At 41.5% G+C, this 23778-nt stretch overlaps 1 long non-coding RNA gene across 6 annotated transcripts in view; it reads right to left on the reverse strand.

Moving 5' to 3' along the window:
- Nucleotides 1-23778, reverse strand: part of LOC124111161 — a 224247-nt gene that overhangs the window by 73394 nt on the left and 127075 nt on the right. For all 6 annotated transcript variants that reach the window (XR_006857391.2, XR_006857393.2, XR_006857394.2 and 3 more), the window contains one exon: nucleotides 4764-4803. This is a non-coding gene — a long non-coding RNA (uncharacterized LOC124111161). The remainder of the gene's footprint in view (nucleotides 1-4763; nucleotides 4804-23778) is intronic.

Below are 23778 nucleotides of genomic sequence, written 5' to 3' on the forward strand. Positions count from 1 at the left end.
CTTTTTATCTATGTATTTTTATTCTTTTTATGATGTGGGAATCTAGTATTGATCAAACAGGACGGGATAGGTGTTTTCGAACATATTACATATATTTTGACTTTGTATGACCGGCATCAGTTTGCATCAGCAATATGATAGCAATGTATTAAAATTTCTGAATGATAAAATGAAAGTAAAATATAATATAGAAAACACGGCTTTGACGATGAACTTTCGAACACCTATGATATCCCACGTATTTGTATGTTATCACAGAGCACGTGATACGAGTTCACAAAATGTTGAGAATTTCATTAAATGGATTTGATCTGTACTTGTAAAACACTAACTATGACAAACCTGTATCTCCGCTCTAGTATTTTGTCGTGGTCTTCATGTGTCATAAAACTACTATATTGATACTTTCTATTTACAGTCGAATCTCAATAACCCGAATATAAGTCGCGATGTCGAGTGTCGAAATAGAACAAATACAAATATTCTTCAGGGTCTGAAGAGTTTGCGATAAGGAGGGATCACTGTAGTCTGTCTCAGGGTCTAGAGAGTTCGAGTTAAAGATGTTTCATCAGATCTCGAGGATGTAGGGAGTTCGAGACAACTAGGATTCACCATATTCCGTATCAAGGGTCCAGGGAGTTCGAGACAACGAGGGCTCATCGTGTTCTATCTCCAGGGTCTAGGGAGTTCGAGACAACGAGGGCTCATCATGTTCTATCTCCAGGGTCTAGGGAGTTCGAGACAACGAGGGCTCATCATGTTCTATCTCCAGGGTCTAGAGAGTTCGAGACAACGAGGGCTCATCATGTTCTATCTCCAGGGTCTAGGGAGTTCGAGGCAACGAGGGCTCATCATGTTCTATCTCCAGGGTCTAGGGAGTTCGAGACAGCGAGGGCTCATCATGTTCTATCTCCAGGGTCTAGGAAGTTCGAGTACAAGATGTTTGACCGTATTCCATCTCCAGGTTATGGGGAGTTCGAGCCACAAGGTTTCACCATATTCCGTATTCAGGGTCTAGGGAGTTCGAGACAACGAGGGTCTATCATAATCTATCTCCAGGTTCTAGGGAATTCGAGAAAACGAGGATTCACCATATTTCGTATCATGGGTCTAAGAAGTTCGAGAAAACGATGTTTCACCGTATTCTATCTCCAGGGTATTGGGAGTTCGAGACAACGTGGGTTCTCCATATTCTATCTCCAGGGTATTGGGAGTTCGAGACAAAGGATTTAGTCACACAGCGCAGAGTATGTAATAACGACCTTCCTTTCCTCACGCACACAGAGAATGCTCAAGTGTACGAGCGAACTACAAAATCCTAATATTTCTTGACAAGGATTCACCATATTCCGTATCCAGGGTCTAGGGAGTTCGAGACAACGAGGGTCTATCATATTCTATCCCCAGGTTCTAGGGAGTTCGAGAAAACGAGGATTCACCATATTTCGTATCATGGGTCTAAGAAGTTCGAGAAAACGATGTTTCACCGTATTCTATCTCCAGGGTATTGGGAGTTCGAGACAACGTGGGTTCTCCATATTCTATCTCCAGGGTATTGGGAGTTCGAGACAAAGGATTTAGTCACACAGCGCAGAGTATGTAATAACGACCTTCCTTTCCTCACGCACACAGAGAATGCTCAAGTTTACGAGCGAACTACAAAATCCTAATATTTCTTGAAATATGCATTTTCTAAATCTCGCTCCTGCCGAATGAATGAAAATTAATAATACATAATATTTCATAAAAACTAAAACTATAAAAATTCATAATCAAAAATCAATATAAGCACCTGACTACCTGTCACACACCAGTGAACTTCGCTAACCGCGTGCACTATGAACCCACGACCAACTTGCGTACATATTCATATATGTCATCATGACCTCATGAAAGCGATGGTATGCTTACAAAATAAAATTATTATGTTAAGTTTGGTATATTCGTTCTTAGCGATGTCGCGCTCTTGAGCTTGGGTATGGTGCTTACATCATCATCATCATCATCATCATTATCATCATCATCATTATTATATTATCATTATTATTATTTACAGATAAAAATGAAAAATGCAGGAAAGAGGGTTTGGGTGATCCTGGCACAGTCCGGCTGGTTAGGCTAATCATCAGCTCAGGGCCCTTGCCCCCTCTACACGCAGCCCTGACAGCGAATGGGATTTTTCCCAGGAAGCGCTGCCTAGTCAAACCCACCCAGAACTTATCGGAGAATGTGAAGACTCTCCAACACTGCAGCCTTCTGCATTACCGAGACTGTCGGAAGGGATGTATTCCTGGTAGCAAACCTGGATATTCTCCCAATGTCAGAAAACAGATTGGGAGGTACCAAACCTAAGGCACTGAGAACAATCGAGAGTCGGACAACTTGGTACTTGGGATGCAAGCGTGACATTTCGAAAGCGAGGTCTGCATATTTGCCATGTCTTTTCTGAATCTTGTCATTAACATTTGTGTCAAAAGCGAAATTCAATAATATAAATGATTTCATTGGATTTATCAAAAAGGACAAGATCAGGTTTGCTGGCCTGGATAGGTCTGCGGCAGCATACGGGCCTATTCCAAAGAATTTTGTATTTATCATTTTCCATGACGCCCTCTACATATTCTGGGTCGTACCATGGATGGAACTCTGGATCGAGCCTCTCCCTCAGGTCGACCTGTCAGGTAACTCCCGTGTGTTGTTATTTGTGTTAGAAATGTAATATTACTTAATAATGCTATTGCTCAAACCAGATCACAATAAAAATAGCTGAGTCCCGGTACCCTTACAATAAACCCCAAACCATATCGAAATTTAAAGGATTTGGTTAGAACTGAATTTTTAACACACTTAACCTTCTTCAGAACACACGAGTAGTGCTGTTGGAAGCACGACGCACACAGAATAGACCTTCATTATCGGAGGTGTTAATAGCTTTATCTAAACTGAACCGTTACCCGCTAAATTTGTTAAACAAGGAAAACAAGGGGGCAACTAAATCAAAGTACCGCAGGGTATGGTAAACCCTACGAGGGACCAGGTTTGATAATGAGGTAGGCCTAAGCCTGTTGTTATCTACCCGTGTCACAGATAGCCAGAAATAAGGGGGTGTGCGGCGTCCCCCTCAGATACCCCGCTACCCCCAGGAATGCGGGAATTCCTCCTCCCCGGCGACACAGTCACGGAGGGGGATAGATAGCTAGAAATTACTACTTTACTCTTAGATGAACGAGATTCCAAATACTTGCTTCAAGTTCGGGGTAATTTATCAAGTGAACCGTTTCCTAGCTGAGTATCAGTTCATACGGCTGAAGTCGCATGTTAGCACGCAGGACGAGCCGGGCTGGGTGTACACCATGTCCCAGGCGCTACCCAAGTAGACTGAAAGGTCGTGAGGTTTATAGGATATGCTACAAGTTGAAAAATCTCGTCCCGAATTGAGGATTGGTCAACGGCACTCTGATATAAGAGTATCTGAGTGCTTATCAACATGAGAACTTGCGGTCGAGGGCCGTGTTATGCAAGCCGCAAATAGCACTAAGACGTCGTAACTCTCCTATTGTAACACTGGTTTGTGGTAGTCGTAGCGCCGAGGCTGCTTTGTTAGTAACGGCCCGTTCCACAAAGCGATTTTGTCGAGACTGTGTTAAAGTATTGGGCTTACAACTGTCTCAGCGGTTAAGATGGCTTTCTGAACTCAGTCTCAGCGCTACGACTGTGACATCGTGAGTGGGTGAGGGACGGAAGTTTAACGTGGTCTGCAGCGACGGTATAGCACTATACAACAACTAGCTACGCCTAATGGGTTGGCTGGAGTGTGCTGATGGGTTAGGTAGCTACACATATCAGTATGACCACATGGAGAAGCGGAATTTATGAAAATGACTTCAATAAGCAATACTATAGCTTTCGTCAGCTATAATACTACTACTACTACTACTACTACTACTACTACTACTACTACTACTAATGATGATGATGATGATGATGATGATGATGATGATGATGATGATGATGATGATAATAATAATAATGATGATGATGATGATGATGATGATGATGATGATAATAATAATAATATAACACGCTTCCCCTCATATAATGGGTATAATGTGTGAAACCAATAGTAGCCCACTCACTCACTCACTCACTCACTCACTCATCCATTAACAATAGCACACAACGTAAAACTGCCAGGTAAGGGTGATCGGAGCCGTGGCCTGCCCCAGATTGTATCTCCCCTCCCCCGGTACAGGGCTTGGTGTCTCCCGATACTATCACGTTCCCTGCACTGACACCGTAACGGCGCCGAACAATGCTCGCAAATGATTCCATGTGATAAAAAGATTTAGTCTTACATGTACCATACATTGTAGTCTTACAAATGCCATACGCCCAAGTCTCTATTCATTGTTGTCTTATGCATGCTATATACGTTGTTGGCGCTGTATTTTAAAGTCTTTTATATTCTTTACTTTCTAGTACGTGAACTTTATATGCTGCACACTTAGCCTTCTATTTACTATAGGCCCTAGTCTTTCAAATGCTTTACAGAGGAATCTGTATACACATAAACGTATGAAGATTTATACATTGTACTTTTTTTTAAGGCAATATATTTCTATATGCTATATGCTTTAGTCTTAGAAATGTTATACATTTAGTCTTCCATATGATATAGGTTGTACGGCTTCATACACACTGCGTTGTGTAATGATTGTAGTAGCACGCTGTACAATTGTAATTTGGAACAGAATCAAGCTTACCTTTGTGGAAAATCCTTTATTATTATAAAAGTAATCCATTCTGAAAATAGAATAAAATACTTCATTAGATTCTTTATGGATAACGATGACAAAAAATTAAAATACAGTGCTCAGAATGTCAACTAAATGTTGTTAAAACGTCAAGACGAGATTCTTTGTTTCAATTCGCCATTTCGATATATTGAAAATAATAACTTATTTATGCTGTCATCTGAAAAATATATGTTGACAGTAGAAAGGTTAACTTACAAAACGTGCCATTAAAGATTCACTGATATAATCTCGAGTAAATTACAAAAGTTGAAACTTCGCATCAACTGAGAAAAGGAAAAGAACATTTCAATACAGAAAAACTTTGAGAAGAGAATTCAACCCATTTCAATTGGAATTCATTCTCATACAAAGACCCCATTTCCATGTCTGACTCAAAGTGTCTTTTAAATTGAAAAATGCAATTTAATGTACATGTTTTGATGTATATCAGGTTACCAAGCAACGGGCACCTGTCTCTGGCAGTGATATTAACATCGTTGCGCTCGTCAACGGTTTACTGACATATGAAATGAACACAAGGACTGAAATAGATTACTTTAAGTGAGTAGACACGCTTAGTCGGTAATGAGGTTTTTGTCTGGGGTAATTTAAAGCCACTATACAGAAGATGTTTTTCTTTTGTAGGACAGGTGCTGAAAAGCTTTTGGCGTATTTCATTCTGTCCTGTCAATGAATGAATGGATCACCCACAAAAAACTGTAAGGACGTGTGGTTTTGTAGGGTAAACGTGAAATTGTAATGTCGTTAAAATACAATAAGACGATTTAAAAAAAGAAGTCGATAAAAAATCATCGATACAGACACGATAAGAACAATTCAAAACAAAATTACATTTGTAAACATTTCAGCAAGTACATAATAATATTCAATCCAAGATCATGTTGTTCATTAATTTAAAACGCCTGTAAAGGTCTTGAGACCTAAAAGCTATCAATGTTATACGTGAAGTCAGGTTTGTTGAAAGCTGTGCCATTTAGCATTTGGGGAAATAATTCATCACACCGCTGGTCGGGTAGCCTTGTGGTTAAAGCGTTCGCTCGTCACGCCGAAGACCCGGGCTCGATTACCAACATGGGTACAATGTGTGAAGCCCATTTCCGGTGTCCCCCGCCGGGATATTGCTGGAATATTGCTAAAAGCGGCGTAAAACCATACTCACTCACTCACTCATCACACCGCTGACTGATATGACTCAGACACAGCATCTAACGTGAAACAAAAACGCCTTCTCACGTCACTTCACCTGACGGTCCACCAGACAGACATTTCAACATCGCATCACACATAATGACATTCAGTATTAGTGAAGCCAACAGAAGATATACCGATACGGATAAGCCAAGTCCATAATTCCACTAATCAGTACCACTTCGATTTAACAGGACTGTGTAGACAAATCTTGTAAAGAAATGTTTTGTTTTCAAATATGTCTTCAGAAACAAAAATAATTGTGTACTGTTAACATAGCTCACGTTTATATTTCCCGAGATGCAGGATGCACTTAAGTTAGCATCAACATACATATCACGTGACCAATGTCATTCCCCTCTTGTAACCAGCAATTAATGTGCTACTGAGGTAGACGCATGCTGCAGATATAAATGAGTCAGTCATGTTCACTTGAATTTCACCATGACTCCTAAGTTTGAGTACAAATGGGCGCACCACTTTGAAAAACATGACGTTGAATATGTACAGTTTGCTGTGAACAGACCGGATCCTTCATCCAAGACCTAAGCCATATAAAATGGCGAGGTACACTACTAGTCAAAACAAACAGCCCAACATCGCTACCGCAGCGCCAGTTGTGTGCCCCCGTTCGCGGAGTTGGGAAATTTGTGTTTGCACTACTGGTCAAAACAAGTCTCAGCGATCGCGTACTCGTCGCATTCAAGGGAACGTTTATTTTGAACAGTAGTGTAACTCCAACACATACAATCTACCTAAATGCACAGCGAAAGGCGTAAGTTATGAAAGGTTGTGATGAGATACCTTACGATGAAGTCATACAAGTGAAACGTCTGTTTCGTGAACCACGCAGCAATATACGAAGATATAAAGCATTTCGCTTTCGTAAGAGATGCTACAGCACATTAATGATGTTACATCGGACCCCCCATTGGCGTCCATCACTCGCCAAGTATGACAAGTGTTAAAATGTACCATTGGACGATTAATTTTAACGATGGCGTCCGTTGAAGAGCCAAATTCCAACTACACTACTGCACAAAACACACGCCCCTTTGATCGCGACCGTTCCGCGAAGTGTTCGCGATAATGGAACGTTTGTTTGTACTCCGCTGGTCATAAAAATGTCACCACGGCGCGAATACATAGCGTCGTGGTAGAGACCGAGGGGTCATTTATTTCACCAGCAGGGTATTCTCGAACATTAGATGTCAACATCGTCAATATTTAAATATTTAACGACCGTTTCTTCAATTTTACCATTCCATGTTTACTTGGAATGTCTTTAAGGAGCTCAAGGCGGAATTATCGCCTCCGGGTCAATTAATCCACTCCACCACTACCATAACAATCATAAATCAAATCACCATTAACTAATGCATGTCGCAGAGCATACCACCGTCGTCATTTAATCATGAAACAATCAAATAGTACAAGAGCAGTGCGCAATGATAAGAATTGAAAATTACCAATACCCATACAAGAAAAACAAAATATTGAATAAAAACCTCCATTAAATTGTGTTTATGTCTAAACAAAAGAACATGCTGTATTGCCTGTAAACGACAAAAGAATGCCCCTTGTACTGAAAGTGATTCTAATTGACCCAAGAGTGTATATATTGCTAAGTTCCTGCTATGTCCCGGCAGTGTACATATGACCACTTAAGTCACGGACGATACACACCGGATTCTTACGGTGTATGATGAAAGTGATAACAGACGCCTGCGTCCCCCTCGCTTCCCCCACCCCTAGAGTAGCTGTAACCCTATCTGTGTACCCGCCAGGGGCCGACGAGTGCATACCTTCCTCTGCGGTCGGCTCAACTGGTGTAGCCGCTGGAAGTAAACAATATTCTGTGCCCAGCATATTCTCAGTCAAATGGGGTAGATTCTCTTTCTTATTACCCATACCATAGTCTTTAAACAACGGGTGTGGGGCCGGTATTGCAACCTCTAATGCTTATAGTATGTTTACTTAACAATAACCTCAGCGAACCAACTTGACGATCGCTGTTCAAACACCGAAGAGTCGGGCATATTTGCCTAAGCTAAAAACAAATATCTAAAATGCTTTCGGAGCATGACGCAAGCGAAGGAGGAATATAATTTAAAATAAAAACGTGAGGTAAAGAATAGATATCGGAGAACCTAAATACTCCGTGGACAGATCACGGGTTCTTCCCCCAGGCATCTGCCGATGAGAGCTCAAAGCACTGACTCGACTTGGGATTTGGTTTCAGAGACTGCAGTGAGCCACAGAGAGGGGACACGGTCCCTTCTGCCCTCTCAGTCGTGTCAACAAGTGCCATGGTATCAATTCTGGCACTTGGTCAACAAGCATATCGCCTTCTTTGCCTTGACGCTATTCTGAAGGTTCTCGAGCACCATGATCGCGCTGTTCTGATACGTCTTCTGCATGGTGGGTATTGTGATACTGTACACAAGCAGCCCCGTTGCTTTGAGAAGACTCGATGGAAATAGAGACGCCTTTCTACTGTTTGTCTTTCTTTAACAGAAGTAACATTGATTATGAAGACAAGAACCTTTATTGGATAACACTTTCTCAAATTGCTAATAGACGCCTACCGATATCACACGCTTGTTGTCGTTTTACAGAAGTAGCATTGACTCAGAAGACGGGAAACTATCAAGGATAACAATTTTGAAAATTGCTAATAGACGCCTACCACTGTTAAATTCACTTATAGGATATTTTCTTTTCTTTTACAATTAGAAACATTAACTATGAAGACAGATTGAGTACTGAACAAGTTGTTTCACACATAGGCATCTAGGGTTCGTGTTCTACCAACTTTCAAATGTCAATCAATGCTTTGAAGACGTATTCAGCGCCGCTATGTTAAACGACTACGACCAACACAGCAAAGGTCTCCATATAGTTGCTACACTGATGAGTCTACAGCACTGCCATAGCATCTGGAAGTAGCAGTAACTACCAATCCCGGGCTTGTGTGTTCCGTAATATCCACTCCTGATCTCCGGAGGAACAGTGAAACACCAGACACCGTTTTGTCAGTGGTTCCATCATTCTTAGATTTCAAGCATTCAGGACAGAGTGGAGCTTTGTCTACTAATAACCACTTGCTTATCCGTATGTCTGTGTGTCATCGTCCTTTGGTCTTTTGGGGTTGGTGGTTTGGGTCAGGGTTTGTTGGCGGGAGCAATGCTACATTTGTGGTCAGGAGGATTTGTTTGTTTGTTTATTGCTTAACGCCGCATTTAGCAGTATTCCTGCTAAGTGACTGCGGATTGTAAATAATCGAATGTGGACCAGACATCCAGTGACTGACATCATGAGCATCGATCTACGCAATTTGGATACGATGACATGCATCAACCAAGTCAGCGAGCCTGACCACCCGATCCCGTTAGTCACTTCTTACGACAAGCTTAATTGCCTTTGTAGAACACGTAGTTTGGCAGTGACGCAGAGCTGGTTATGACTATGTCGCTTTGTTGACATGAAACAAATATAACGTACATTGATTAAACAGGGACCGCCTCCTTGGTCTAGTGGTAGAGCGTCCGCCCGGAGAGCAGAAGGTCCGGGCTTCGATCCCCGGTCGCGTCATACCAAAAGACGATAAAAGATGGTACTTGTTGTTACCCTGTCTGGCGCTCGGCATTAAGGAGCTAAAACAAGGACTGGTCGGCTCGGAGTCAAGATACTGTGTCTGAGTGTGATATTTATGTTAAACTGCGGCATGGTATCTCAGTGAGCTAGAACTATTAATCTGCATCAGTCCTGAAAAGTACAAGCAGCCACAAACACACACACGTGCATGCACGTCGCAATAATCTTGGACGCGACGTTAAACCCATTTTCACCTCACTTCACCTGGTTAAACAGGACGTATCTATTTTCCCTTCCAGATAGAGGGGGTTTACAACAACCGAACCAACTATACCCAATTGTATCAGCCGGAATAGCAGTGTCCGGATTGTTGAGGTTCAAGGTTTAAGGTTCAGTGATAGTTCAGGGCCATCTTCTCACATTGAACACACCTCTGCCTAAATTGTGCCCTGTTGCCGCGGCATTCGATACTGTCAACTAATCTGTGCCACTCAGAGCTCTCGAGGAGAGTATCTTGAATAAATACATCCTATGACATGCAATGCCCCCCAAATAACGTGATCTCTGCGCTTGACGTTCGCCCTGTGCTTAATCCCCTCACCTATGTGGACTCGAATTCGCTGCTATATCTTCTCCCCGAGTTTACACAAAGTCTGCCACATGGCCCTTTTCCGACCCCCAGGCTTCAGGTCGATAGTCGTGTATTTACAAATATGAAGAATTTAATTTGAATAAAAAGTTTTGAATATTTCATACTGGTAAAGACCAGATTAGTCTGTCGCTCCGACGACGCACACCGTTAAATGTTTAAGTCTACCCCCACCCCTCCTTCCCCGCATCTCCCCATTCGTTGCCCAGTACCCCCTTTTGCCTCGTCTGTGGATGGAGGTAGTGCGGTTCTTAATCGAAATCGCACGCGATAGAAACATTCATTTTTTGCTGAACGCCATAAGGTATACGATGGACAATTGGCCAATCGAAAGTAATTAATGCCAAAAAAGTAATCCGATGGAATCCTTTTAACTATGGTGGGAAAAGATTGAAAATCAATCCATTCTCGCTAAAATCTAATATCAAGCAATTCTATCCGCGGGTTCAGGGTCGTGCAATTACAGAAAATAGATGCTTTACACGATGTGGAGAACCCACTCATTTGCGAAGTTTCAAAATCGTTTTTGAATATCCAATTCGTTTCTGAAGATCACGTCATACCAAGAGCCACGTGAATAGCACTCGTGAAACATGCATATTCCATGATGTTACAGGTCATGCTGGTGAGAAGTGCAAGTCAATACAAAAGGTGTCTGGGTGATTTCCCGGTTCGGTCCGTATTCAGTTCAGACTTTCAGAAGAAATAAAATTTAAAATGTGATTGATATTATTAACATAAAAACAGTTAAAACGAAAAATATCATTCTATATTGTTGATTTATCTATCTTATTTTAAAGTTGGTATTTAAAAAAAAACGAAATTGGGTTTTGGTGATAACACACAAGCAAGTTTCGGATGAGTAATCAGATGAAATTGATGTTTAATTGCATAGTGTTACATTCGTTTCTCATGTCACAAACTGTCAAGTTATCACACTGTTTAGATATTATGTACCTAAGCCCCACCACGACAAAACCGACAATGGCCCAACACGGGGAAATTGACAACCGATGATAGGTCTTTAAGTCATTAACACCTGACGCTACTTATAAATGTTTTCCCTTCACTGCTGGTCGCGTAACAATAAAAGAAATCAGCAAAGTCCACCCTTAATTACTTGCTTTGACTGTTTTACTGGGGACTGCTAATGCATATATGATTAGTGCGGTTACGAAATGTAAACTTCGAGACTCTCGCCTGTCACGTGCCTGTGTCAACATAATTACACTTGTCACTCAAGTGTACATTTCAGCACTGCCTATCATGACTGCGATGATGTAATCTCATTATAGCGCCTTCCAACAAATATATTTACGCTTGCTACCTAATCTTAAATAAATATTCTTAGCGTCGTTTGGAAACTAACTTGTGCGAGGGGAAACTCACTGAGTATGAAGACTATGGCAGGTTTAATCTGGTAGGTGTGAAAAAATATTCTGACACGCGAGGCTTATGGAATAAAATATAAAGGCTTTTGAAATCAACACTATAGATTTTGTCTGGTATTAGACGAATTAGCTAAAAACAACAGTCTTAAAAATCCATGTATCGGAATTAATCTGGAATAAGTGAGAAAAAGAAGATAATTTATGAGGTAAAAAACCCAGATGAATTAATTGCGTTTTTCGTCCACAAAAAGGAGATCAAATGTTCGACGTGAAACGTTCCAAGAAATATGCCAGGGTTGTATGAACGACGAAATCCGAAATCCTTCATCTAACGAAACATCGGAATACAAATCATAAAAAAGTCCCGTTGAGGATATGTTTCAGTATTGACCTTTTATATGATGGGAAATAAATGAAGTATAAAACATTTATGCATTCTTAGTTGTATTTATGTAAGCACGGGCTGAAATGTAAAACCAAAATGGCTTTCTGTAGTGCCCATGTATAAAAAGTTTAATGCGAATGTCAACAAAAAACTCAAAGTCATCATATAACAGGATTTCGTTGAAGACCGTCAATTCGCACGAGAGAACCGTGTTTCAAACGATTCTTCTTTTGTATACAAACTGACACAGCTAATACTTTACAAGAACGCCTAACGGTTTTTGTATGTCCCGACGAAACACGTTCAGCAATCGCAGTCCCTGATCATGCTATATCTGACAAAGAATGGAAAGTCTCGCGACAGGTGCTCTCCCAGCAAATAAAAACACATAAATAGCCACTCCAACCCCAACGACATGGTGAAATAAGCATATAGCTGTTTCCAGGGGAATGTCAGTCAATGATATATACGAAAGGGCCATGTGGTACCAAATATTTGTTTCATTCCTGCTGCATGATGCGGAGAAGATGGAGTCGTGTATTGTAAATAATCAGTTGAAATGTATCGTTGTCAGTTAGGTTCCGTTACTCCCTTCCGGGATTCCCGTCAAGTGTTGCATACGACAATGATGCTGGATGATTCCTGACAATGACGGGAACAAAACTACAGCTGCGTTACACGTTCAATCTGTGATATTATGGAATTTGCATTTTGGTCAGCTTCATTAAAATAGATTTGAATTTCAAGGTTTATGGATATATGCGTTGCGTTGGAGTGATTTTGGTAAACTATATGTGACCCTGAACCGGTTTACTGAATCGCGACCACTGTATTGCGAGGCTTGGATACTCCTTCAGTGATCAAAGCCCAATGATGATGTTTATCGCTAAACGGATACTTCTTTAAAAAAAACACACTTTGTAATTTTTGTCATTACTGTTGGTAATATTCCTTATCGGCGGAGTGTGAATGAGTTTAGATTTATAGTCAAAATCGGCAGTATTTCAGCCATATCGTGACAATATCAAGTTGTACAGAAATAATGCATTATCATAAACTATAAAATCTGTCGACGAGGGCAGTAAAAGCACTAGATTATCACAGTGTAGATTTAAAACTAGTATTTTACCATAAAAATGTGACCATTCGGAGCAACACATACTACAAATTGGCTAGTGATCACCAAAGTGAGGCCACCAAACAAGGGGCCATGGGGACTTACGGTACATCTGCTTCCAGAATGGTACCCTCCTATCCACGGAATGGCTTGTTTTCCGTTATAAGTATTAGCACACATGCAGTTATCTTCGTTAATTAATCAGCAGGTGGCGATGACTGTAGAGTTAATCTGTCAACTCCGTGTATATTCCAGTTCTGATAGCCATGCTTGTGCGTTTGCTTGTGTTGTTTTACGCCGTACTTAACATTATTCCAGCTATATGACGTCATCCTGTTAAGTGTTGAGTCTGGACCAGACAATCCAGTGATCGATATTGTGAGCGTTGAATCAGTTCGGTTCCCAACGGAAAAGGTTTAACTTGGGTTTAAGTGCCCAGGTCCCCGTCAGTTCGATATTCACAAAAACAATATAATTCCTTACTTATAATGCAATACTAGAATAAGGTTCGTTATAACCGACTATTCGTATTAACCGGCTATTCGTTGTAAACGACATCCGAAGTTGCAGTTGGATTAGGAGCGCTTGCTTTCAGGAGGGCCTTATGAAATTAGTATAAAAATATATATTAATATTTCGCATAGTGCGGACATTATTTGTTCGTAAGATAAAGAAATGGGATTTCAATGTGACGATTTCATGAAACAAACAACATTGTTCATCATCTAACACCTTTTCACTGGCGACACCTGTGTAACGGTACCTGCGAAATACCTCTCGAGCGATGCTCTTCACACCTGTCTCGGAGCTGTGTTTACCTGTCAGTTTATTCACGAACCGCTACCGCGTATGTAAGTAAAATTATACTTATATATTTACTTGTACTTGATTGAAGTTGACGTGCTGGCAAGGGAGAGTTGATGTGTTAGTTACTTGAGCTGGAACTCGGCGCAAGTACTTTGGAATTTGACGGTTGTGAAAAGCGGTTTCATCGAGAACAATGTTTTGCAAAACGGAAGTGTGGGACTAGATATTCTTCTCAGCTGATACATTTACCGCTTGTTTGTTGTTTAACTCCGCAATATTCCAGCTATATAACGGCGGTCTGTACATAATCGAGTCGGGACCTGACAATCCAGTGATTGGCATCACGAGCATAGATCGACGCAATTGGGATACGATGACATGCATCATTCAGGTCTGAGAGCCTGACCACCAGATCCCGTCTGTCGCCTCTTACAAATGGGGTATAAGGTCGCGTCCAAGATTATTGCACTTATATAGCGACACGCATGCACGTGTGTGTGTGTGTGTGTGTGTGTGTGTGTGTGTTTGTGTGTGTGTGTGGCTGCTTGTACTTGTCCGGACTGATGCCGATTTATAGTGCTAGCCTACTGATATACCATGCCGCAGTTTAACACGAATACCCCACTCAGACACAGTAAACTGGCTCCGAACCGACCACTCCTTGTTTTAGCCCGTTAATGCCGAGCGCCAGACAGGGTAACAACAAGTACCATCTTTTAACGTCTTTTGGTATGACGCAGCCGGGGATCGAACCCCCGACCTTCCGGAAGCGGTTTCATCGTGGATGTAGATCAAGGTCACAAATTGTTTGGCTAAGTAACATGATGAAATTGTTTGAAGATAAAAAGTACGTAAAATGTGTTTCAACATCACCAACATGTTAGGATTGTTCGTAGTCCGATTTATGTGACAAGACAACGTTCAATCACGTTTGACTCGCAATGTTCACTCTTACCCAAAGATTCCTGTGGGATAGAAAACGTGAAACGCGTGCATACTGGCTTGACCTTTGAAGTACCGACGAACTGCGACCACCTGCCAGAGCCTTCGCCTTGTGAAGCACGCGCAGCACGTGCAGCACGCGCAACACTTACATATTTTACCCAATCAATCACAAAAGCTCTTAACGCAAAATGCATTGGTAAACTTGCAGAAAACTACACTCTCAACCAGTAAATCAAATACGACCCGCATCATTCACGATCCTCACAGCCTCATCCTGCTTGTCGGGTCTGATGAAGGCGCTGCTCAGGACGAGATGGGGATGTTCGTAAATGCGCCCGTATCATTGACTAGATCGTTACGCAGCACGGAAACTGAAGGCGACAAATATTTGATTGTTTCAAAGTCGCGAGCAGGGCTTGGTGTGCGTGTGTCAGCGATACGACAGAGGGGCGGCTTGATCTGCTTTTTGCGTGCATTAATAAAATTGCAATTATTGCTAAAAAAACATAATCTAATATTTGTTTGCAAAAACATGGCAAATAGTCAATTGTTACACGACAGGTAATGAATGTGATGTATTACATGATGGAAATATAGATTTATCTGAAGGAATGAAACACAAGACAAAACAGACTTGGGTATGGTAAAAAAATGTCATTAATGATTTAGGATTAACAATGAATAGCTCTAAATACAGAGAGTATTGACATAAATGTATTTTTAACAAATCAAGGAAGATGATGATACCATCCTTATGTCCTGCAATTGAAGCTCAACGTTTGAATCAGTGAGTGAGTTTGGTTTAACGCCGCTTTGAGCAATATTTCAGTTATACCACGACGAGTCGACACAATAGTTAAGGTATGGTCGACGTTTATCACTTTGGTGAAATCCAAGAGCTCTGGTATGGTGCTGATAAATCAAGAATTATTAGGGTTGATTTGGGATTCGAACCCTCGATTATTGGATTCTGGTGCGCCAAAGAGACGCAACTCTTCTCATCGAATTGAGACTGACCGTATTATGTTTGTTGTTTAACACCGCACTCAGCAATATTCAAGCTATATGTAAATAATCGAGACTGGACCAGACAATCCAATGATTGATATCATGAGCATTGATCCACGCAATTGGGATCGATGACATGCTTCAACCAAGTCAGCGAGCCTGCCACCGGATCCCGTTAGTCGCCTCTTACGACAAGCAAAGTCGTCTTTTACGGCAAGCATTGGTTGTTGAAGATCTATTCTACCCCGGATCTTCAAGGGTCCTGACCTTATGACATTGGGTAGAAACAATATGAATGTAAGCAAACACGGTGTATGATTCAGAATCGATTTGGGAACATTCCTGTAACAAAACACGCATCACCATCAAATACTCACAATTTATCCACTCTTGTACGCTACAACTGTTATGTATGTGATATAAAGACACGTACGATGTGAGGAAATTGTAAAGGATGATATCATAAAAGTATTGCCCTTCTATCCAATTCCTGATTGAAACTATTATATATTTGACGAAAGCCCCGGGCCTCATAAAGTCCAGCTCGATAACATGAACACATGAAACTGTCTCCAGTGAAAGACTCAATTTTACTATTTGTGGAATCAAAAGAAGGAATGTCATAACTTCTAAAACATATTTGCAATATCGCTTAGTTCATTAATATAAAACTGAATAATAAGTTACGACCTATTGGTAAATATCATCGAGTCTGATTCTATTGTACTGCAGATCTTTGAGATTCTGCGTTACGCGATATTTTATCATCTTGCTTTCTCAGTCAAGGACAAAAAAAGCCCAAACACGCTTCGATACAGGACGTGTGAGTATTCCCTATCACTTTAATTTGTCTTAAAGAGCCTAGTCAGAAGGGAAGTGGTCCAAATTTAATTTCCAAATTATTAAACTAAAAGCACTTTCATGCTGCAGCGATAATACGATGGTTTAAGAAATAAAAACCAGGTTTAAAACATGTTAAAACTTCGAGAGCGAAGTTGTTGTGAAGCACATTTTTGTCTTGACCTCATCGCCTATTGTTAACGGGCATTACGATATGACCGGAGGAAAATTGCTCGGTATTCCTCTATTTTTATTGCATCTTAAATCTACGAGTGCGCACATTACAGATATGAAAGGGTATAAAATCTTCTCTCAGAAGGATCCATGATTAAGACGTATCCATATTCGCAATGATTAAACTTGGGAAAATACCCATCACCTACTTGGAGCGAAAGAAACTTATTAAAATAACAAAACCTGTCGTCGAATTGGCTGGTAGCTATGGGGGGAATTGCTGGCTGTGATTTGGTACGTGTAGCGACGGCGGGGTTGTGTTGAGGCCTTGTCATAAACTGACGGCAAATATCTCATCTTCTCGTCATCTCACGTTAAGTCCACGAGACGTGAAGCCACTTGCAGGTTCTAATCGTGCGTGGATTGCGCATCGTTGACGTTGCTTCGTTATAAACAACGCGTTAATATGCGGGTAATTCGGATAAAACACACTAAATGGGTGACTTTGTGACCCAATGTCGCGGTCCCTGACTTTTTCATCCTTGGCAATCTCCCTCGACTTGATTAATTGCCCAGCACGCTGGATTAACACCAGAAATCACGACGGAGGACTCTAATACTCGATCTATTTATTGCGAATTCGCTGTCATCGCCTCTTTAAGGGGGCGACCTCTGACCCGACAACGGCCTGACATCTGACCCCATGTTTGTAAATGTTTTGCATTCTATTCTGTGTGAATCTCTTTTCAAAGGACTGGAAAACGACACGAAATTTATCATTTTGACATTTCAGCAACAAAATGCAACCCCCATTGTTCCCTGTTTGTGCATTTATGAGATTCTTTTGAAAATGCGCCGTGTTAAAATTCAGACTATAAAAGTACAAAAGGAGAAAATCTTAAGACCTCATTCCATAAAAAAACACAATGATTTACCGTAGTGTTACAGCTTGATGGTAACGGTGGTGTTCGAGTACAAGATTTCTCAACAAGGGTCTTAAAACACCTTCAGTACTCTACTTTGTGCTCAGTGTTTAATCGTTGGAATAATAATTTCGAAACAAACCTGTTTCCAACGGAATGTCGCTTGTTATTATAACTCAATTAGGTTTCTATTGTCAATATAAATTTTGACATTACGAGCAGACAGAAACCCGATCAGAACGCACGCACGCACATTCACATCGGCACATGTAAACATGCACACTTTAACTTTTACAAATGAGATCAACAATGCTGATCAGTGAGATCGAGATTTAGGCTTTGAAGCCGACATCTCGATTAAAAACGAATTCGCGATAAGAACCTTCGAAAGAAGACAGTACTAATACATTTTGCACTTTATCCTATTTCAAAAACAAAATACGGGAATAGTAAGTGTTTGTGTGTTTGTTGTTTAACGCCGCACCCAGCAATATTCCAGCTTTATGAAGGCGGTCTGCAAGTAATCGAATCTGGACCAAACAATCCAGGGATTGACATCATGAGCATCGATCAACGTTATTGGGATACGATGCCATGCATCAACCAAGTCAGCGAGTCTGACCACCCGATCCCGTTAGTCGCCTCTAAGGACAAGCAAAGTCACCTTTTACGGCAAGCATGGGTTGCTGAAGACCTATTCTACCCCGGATCTTCACAGGTCGAATAGTAAGTGAGTGAGTGGCACCTATGTTGGGAATCGAACCCTGGCTTCACCGTAAGGAGCCAACGCTTTTACCACTAGGCTAACCAGCTGTCCTCTGTGCCCGAGAGGAATACACAGAAAGCGTTTTCTTACAGAAAACACTGTGTCACACACCCCTTGCCGAACAATAGAATCTAAATCATTTTGTCCCCGCGGTTCCCCGAGCCAAAGGTTTGCTCCACGTTATTGTGAGGGTAACGAGACCCTTGACTTAATCAGAAAACCATATTATTGAATAAAGTGCAAATGTTATTGGTGAGACTAATGCTGAATACATGATCAAAGAGATTTGATCGTACGTGATTAATGATTCTCGTATGACAAGAGATGTTAAGAAGGTTTTTTTTGCAAGATCAGCAAATTTCAACAACTGCTTTAACAAGCACAGGTTTCATCCAATAACATTAAGCGCGATGATCTCTGATTTCAGGACAAGTATTGTATACTAGAAAGGTTTTCCACTAGCTTTCCCAGCAGTTTGCATCTTCCATTTTCTCGGGAAAAGCATGCTTCACATATTACACAGAATGGAGAAGTCTCTTTACATTACTTCTATAAGTATTTTACGGACTACAAACGTTTTTCAGAATTCACATTTTCCGGTTTAACCGAACAATCTGAAAACAACAGTCACTGTCTAGGAACGAAGGAGTGACGACAAGTGACACTTTTTTACGGTTTTTGAACAGTTTCAAATGTTTCAATGTTCAAACAGTGTATGTCATTTTCTATCTCATGTTGCACTCGTGATATATTCGTAATGTTGTCCTTTTCAAGTGAAAATGACAAAACAGACACAAAGAATGTGGTCGGGGAATATGGCCAAGGAAAGCACTCTGGCTGTTTCAAACCATTAACCAGGCATCGTTTGAAGTAATATACTTCAAATATCTTTGTCGTTACTCGCAGGAGAAAAAGTGTTACACCGTAAAGTTGTATTCAGGATGTTAAACTTGACAATGTAATTGATTAAATTTTGGGAATAAGAAAAAAACCTACACATGAAAAGTTGTATACTAAATGGGGTTTCAAGCTTTCATTGAAGTCGAGTGATTTCATATATATATATAACCGTTATCAGGTTGGTGATCAGATAGAGAGAGAGAGAGGGAGAGGGAGAGAGGGGAGAGAGAGAGAGGGGAGAGAAAAAGGGAGAGAGAAGGGGAGAGATAGAGAGATGGGGGAGTGAGAGAGAGAGAGAGAGGGGGGGGGGGGGGGAGACATGCTTGTGCGTAGGTGTATGGATTACAGAGAGACCGGTTTGGCGAGGGTGTGATGTGTACGTCAAATATCTATGTCAGGTAGACCAAAAAGGCTTTAAAGATGTAACTTAAGATAAAACATAAATTCGTCACGAGTTCTATCAAGAAAAAAATTCATAATTTGGGGACATTGTGTAAAACGACATCTTAGAAGTCCATGTATTCTTAACTAAAAAATCCATTTCAGTCCCAGTAAAAATACATGCTATCATTCATAGACAAACACTGAAAATATAAACCGACACAGATTGGTCCAACATGATCGGCTCGGCTAGAGTCCGCTTTATTGAGGCGATTTAAACAATAGGCCACCACTGCCAAAACCCTCAAGAACTGACCATTGTTCTCACATATATCTCAACTCCAGGTTCATCAGATCTCCTCCACCTGACCTTGCGAAGCTTGTTACATAAAGCTGTCCGACCATTACTTCGGCCAGGTCCGTATCTTTATCAATTGCGAGCACAGCGGGTTCCACTCCCTGTTGCATGTCTTAATTTGCCTTAATTCGACAATACTTCAGTTTAGACCATTAACTGTGTGTTCATGGGGTACTTGGGATCACTTGCGTCGATATTCACGCGTTGGATAGTGTGGCAGTGGACACTGGCAAGTCTTCACGGATGGTAATAGTTTTGCGCAGCATGACGTCATCAGCCGGCACCTGTCAGACACGTGAGTGGACTGCCGATGTATGCGCGAACAGACTTAATTGCAATTTTACATGACGCGGGACTTGAAAACAGATGTCCTGGAATCGTGTTCATCAAAATGGAGGGAATATATCGGCCAAAGTGTTAATGAAAGACCACAGCTATTTAACCTCTTGACGGTTGCCAAACAGCGGAGACAACGCCAAAAGCAGTCGAGCAACTAACTCGGTGTCAGAAGCTGGGCGCGGACCTCAAAGAAGACAACTTGATCAGGACCAAAATAAAATTAGACAGCGAAGCTGTGCGGTGATAGGCCTTCAATAGCCACGTCTTGAGAAGGGAACGATTGACAAGGTCGAGGGAACTGTTTTGTACGCCAAGTTGGCAGACATCTTGGATTAGATGTGAATTTCCCGAGAGGGGAGAGCAGTGTTTAAGTGATCGCTGATTGCATTGCTTATCAGCCTCTCGCGCCCATCATGGCCGACCCGGAGATGTCAATTTCACTCTATCAGGTTTTCTGCTTTGTTACACTCCTTTTCTTTCTGTCGAGATTCCTCCGGCCCCGACTTAGGGACCTCATGACAAACACCCTCTCCCCCTAACACCCTTTCCCGACCTTGTGTCAACGAAAAGAAATTGCTTCATTCCATAAATTTTATTATTTTACGTACCATGTCCCCTTTCGTCCCTCCAATGTCAATCGGAATTGACTCAAGGCTGCCCTCAGCGACACTGTCAATAGCACGGATTATTAATTTTATTCCCAAATTAAAATTGATGCAGAGGTAAATATTAGCCGAAAACGAGCCGAGCGGGACTGACTCGCAACGTAGGCTTGACAATTGGTTAAACAATGGCTGTAACTGTTTAATTCCTGACACTCTCTGTGGTCACAGAATCAATCTATGGCTTGTCCCTGTTTGTTCTAATCTCATTCGGTATGGCATATTCAATTACGATTGTGTACCAAATCCGACTACTTGCTACTGTTTAGATTTTACGCCAGAATGTTTATCGACTAGTCTCGGCTATCGCACAGAATACAAATGTTTCCTCAGAAAATGACACCTTATTCAGAGCGGCGAGTCCTTCACCAAGCACCGTGTTCTTTTCGTGGAGCTGGTAGAAGCCTTTGTCAACTAGGAGGTAACGACTAATCGAAAATCGGAGAAACAAACAAAAAGATCCCTTGACGTGGAATCCAGCTGGAATGATCTGCAAGTCGGATGGAATGGTTTTTCTTGGCATCACATCGTCTCTTGAATATAAATGACATTCCATTTGCAGGAAATGACAACATTAGACTAACGCTCTGTGAGCTAAAGCTGTCCCAAGTCTAGACCACATCACCAACAGGTTTACAATCCGTTTCGTTCTCAACGACCATGGAGAGATATATGGGAAGCCTTGTCAATGACGTCATTGCATCAGGTAATCATGTGTGTGCAATTTCCCAAAGAACATGGCACCAATGGTTTTGAAGGGTATACCAAATGTGGAACCCGTCTCGGTAATGTGTGTAAATAATTAAACCAGGCAGTTTACTCCGGAATATTCACGTAATCCATACAAAACGTACAGCCGCGTATCGGGTCGAGGTTACGTTGCCCTGTAGTGTTTTTTCAAACGACATTACATGATGAGTTGACCTAGTTCTAAGCACTTGAATGAAATTGGCGCATGCGTCGTGTTTACAGTACCATCAACTGAAGCTTTGTGCGGCTCTACAATCAAAATCACCATTTCTTTGGCTTCTTGTGGGAAAAGGGGGCGTTCTTATGCTACCGCCTGCAAAATCGATGTACTTTCTAATCATCACCTCAATGAGTTTGAAACTTTGAAGGATTTATACACCTATCAAAGGCGTTTGAACACGCCGAACGTTCAAAGAAATGGATATTTTATTCACGATGAGGACTTTGTTGTACATACGACCTGTCTACCGGCTATCATCATGCGATACCTACTGTATCCAAATTACTCTATATCTGTTTGGCAGTCACTCAAAAACATATGGAAAAGTATAAAGTTTCAATTAAGTTATATCATATCAGAAATGTAGTATTGGAAAGAATATATAGACCGAAATGTAGAAATGTCAACAAAACGTTTTTTGGATAAATTCTATCAAAGAGATGAGGTGAGGTGAAATGGGATTTAACGTCGCGTTCAAGGTTATTGAACTTTTTGCGTGTGTGTGTGCGTGTGTGTGTGCATGTGTGTGTGTGTGTGGCTGGTGTGACTAATGCCGGTTTTATAATGCTAGCCTACTGAGATACCATGCAACAGTTTACCATGGATATCCCACTCAGACACAGTATTGTGACTCCGAGACGACCAGTCCTTGTTTTGTCCCCTTATTGCAGATCGATAGGCAGGGTAACAACAAGTACCATTTTTAACGTCTTTTGGTATGACACGGCCGGGGATCGAACCACCAACCTTCCGCTCTCCTGACAAACGCTCTATCCACTAGACCACAGAGGCGGTCGCAACTAATCGTGAGGAAAACTATTCGATGGACGTTTCGTGACTTCATTCCCGGGGAGGTAAAGCATATTAAGGAAGAAATCAATCGAACTGCTACAAAGCTGAGAAAGAAATGCCAAAAATATCGAAGTGGCAGTGGGGTACTACCCTCGTGGTTAAAGTATTCGTCTGCCACGCCGAAGGCCTGGATTCGACATCTCACATGGGTACAAATTGTGAAGCCCCTTTCTGGTTTCCCCCGCCGAGATATTGCAAAACCATACTGAACCACTCGCACTCACTCAAGTGCCGAAGATCTCTTGTGACGTCATAACGATTATTACTGGGAACTGACGTTTTTTTTATATTAAAATACGACAAATCAAATTATCCAAACCAGGATAAAGGGAAGTATTCCACATAAATCACAGAAGCCGATAAATTGTTTCATCCGTGCTAATGGCAGACAAGTCCTTGGGGATCCGATGCCATTTATTTCATGAAATAACCGGTCCCCTGGGAAGCCGGCTGATCTCTGCAGACGTGAGTCAACTAAAACAATGAACTCCACCTCGCTCAGGTGTAACATGGCGTGCGACCCGAATAACTGACGCTGGTTTCGTTCTTGGGATCCGTTCCCACTTTTGAACACCAAAGGGAGGTAACTCTCAAATCAAGGGAGGCAACTTATTTCGTGTGTTACCTGAGCTTGTTTGAGGGAGATTAGAATTAGCGATTTTCTCATTTTACCCAGTTTCTCCCCGTTGCGATTTATCTCCTCCCTGGC

Source organism: Haliotis rufescens, unplaced genomic scaffold (assembly GCF_023055435.1).
Source record: "Haliotis rufescens isolate VD_foot unplaced genomic scaffold, xgHalRufe1.0.p SCAF_9, whole genome shotgun sequence".
NCBI lineage: Eukaryota > Metazoa > Mollusca > Gastropoda > Lepetellida > Haliotidae > Haliotis > Haliotis rufescens.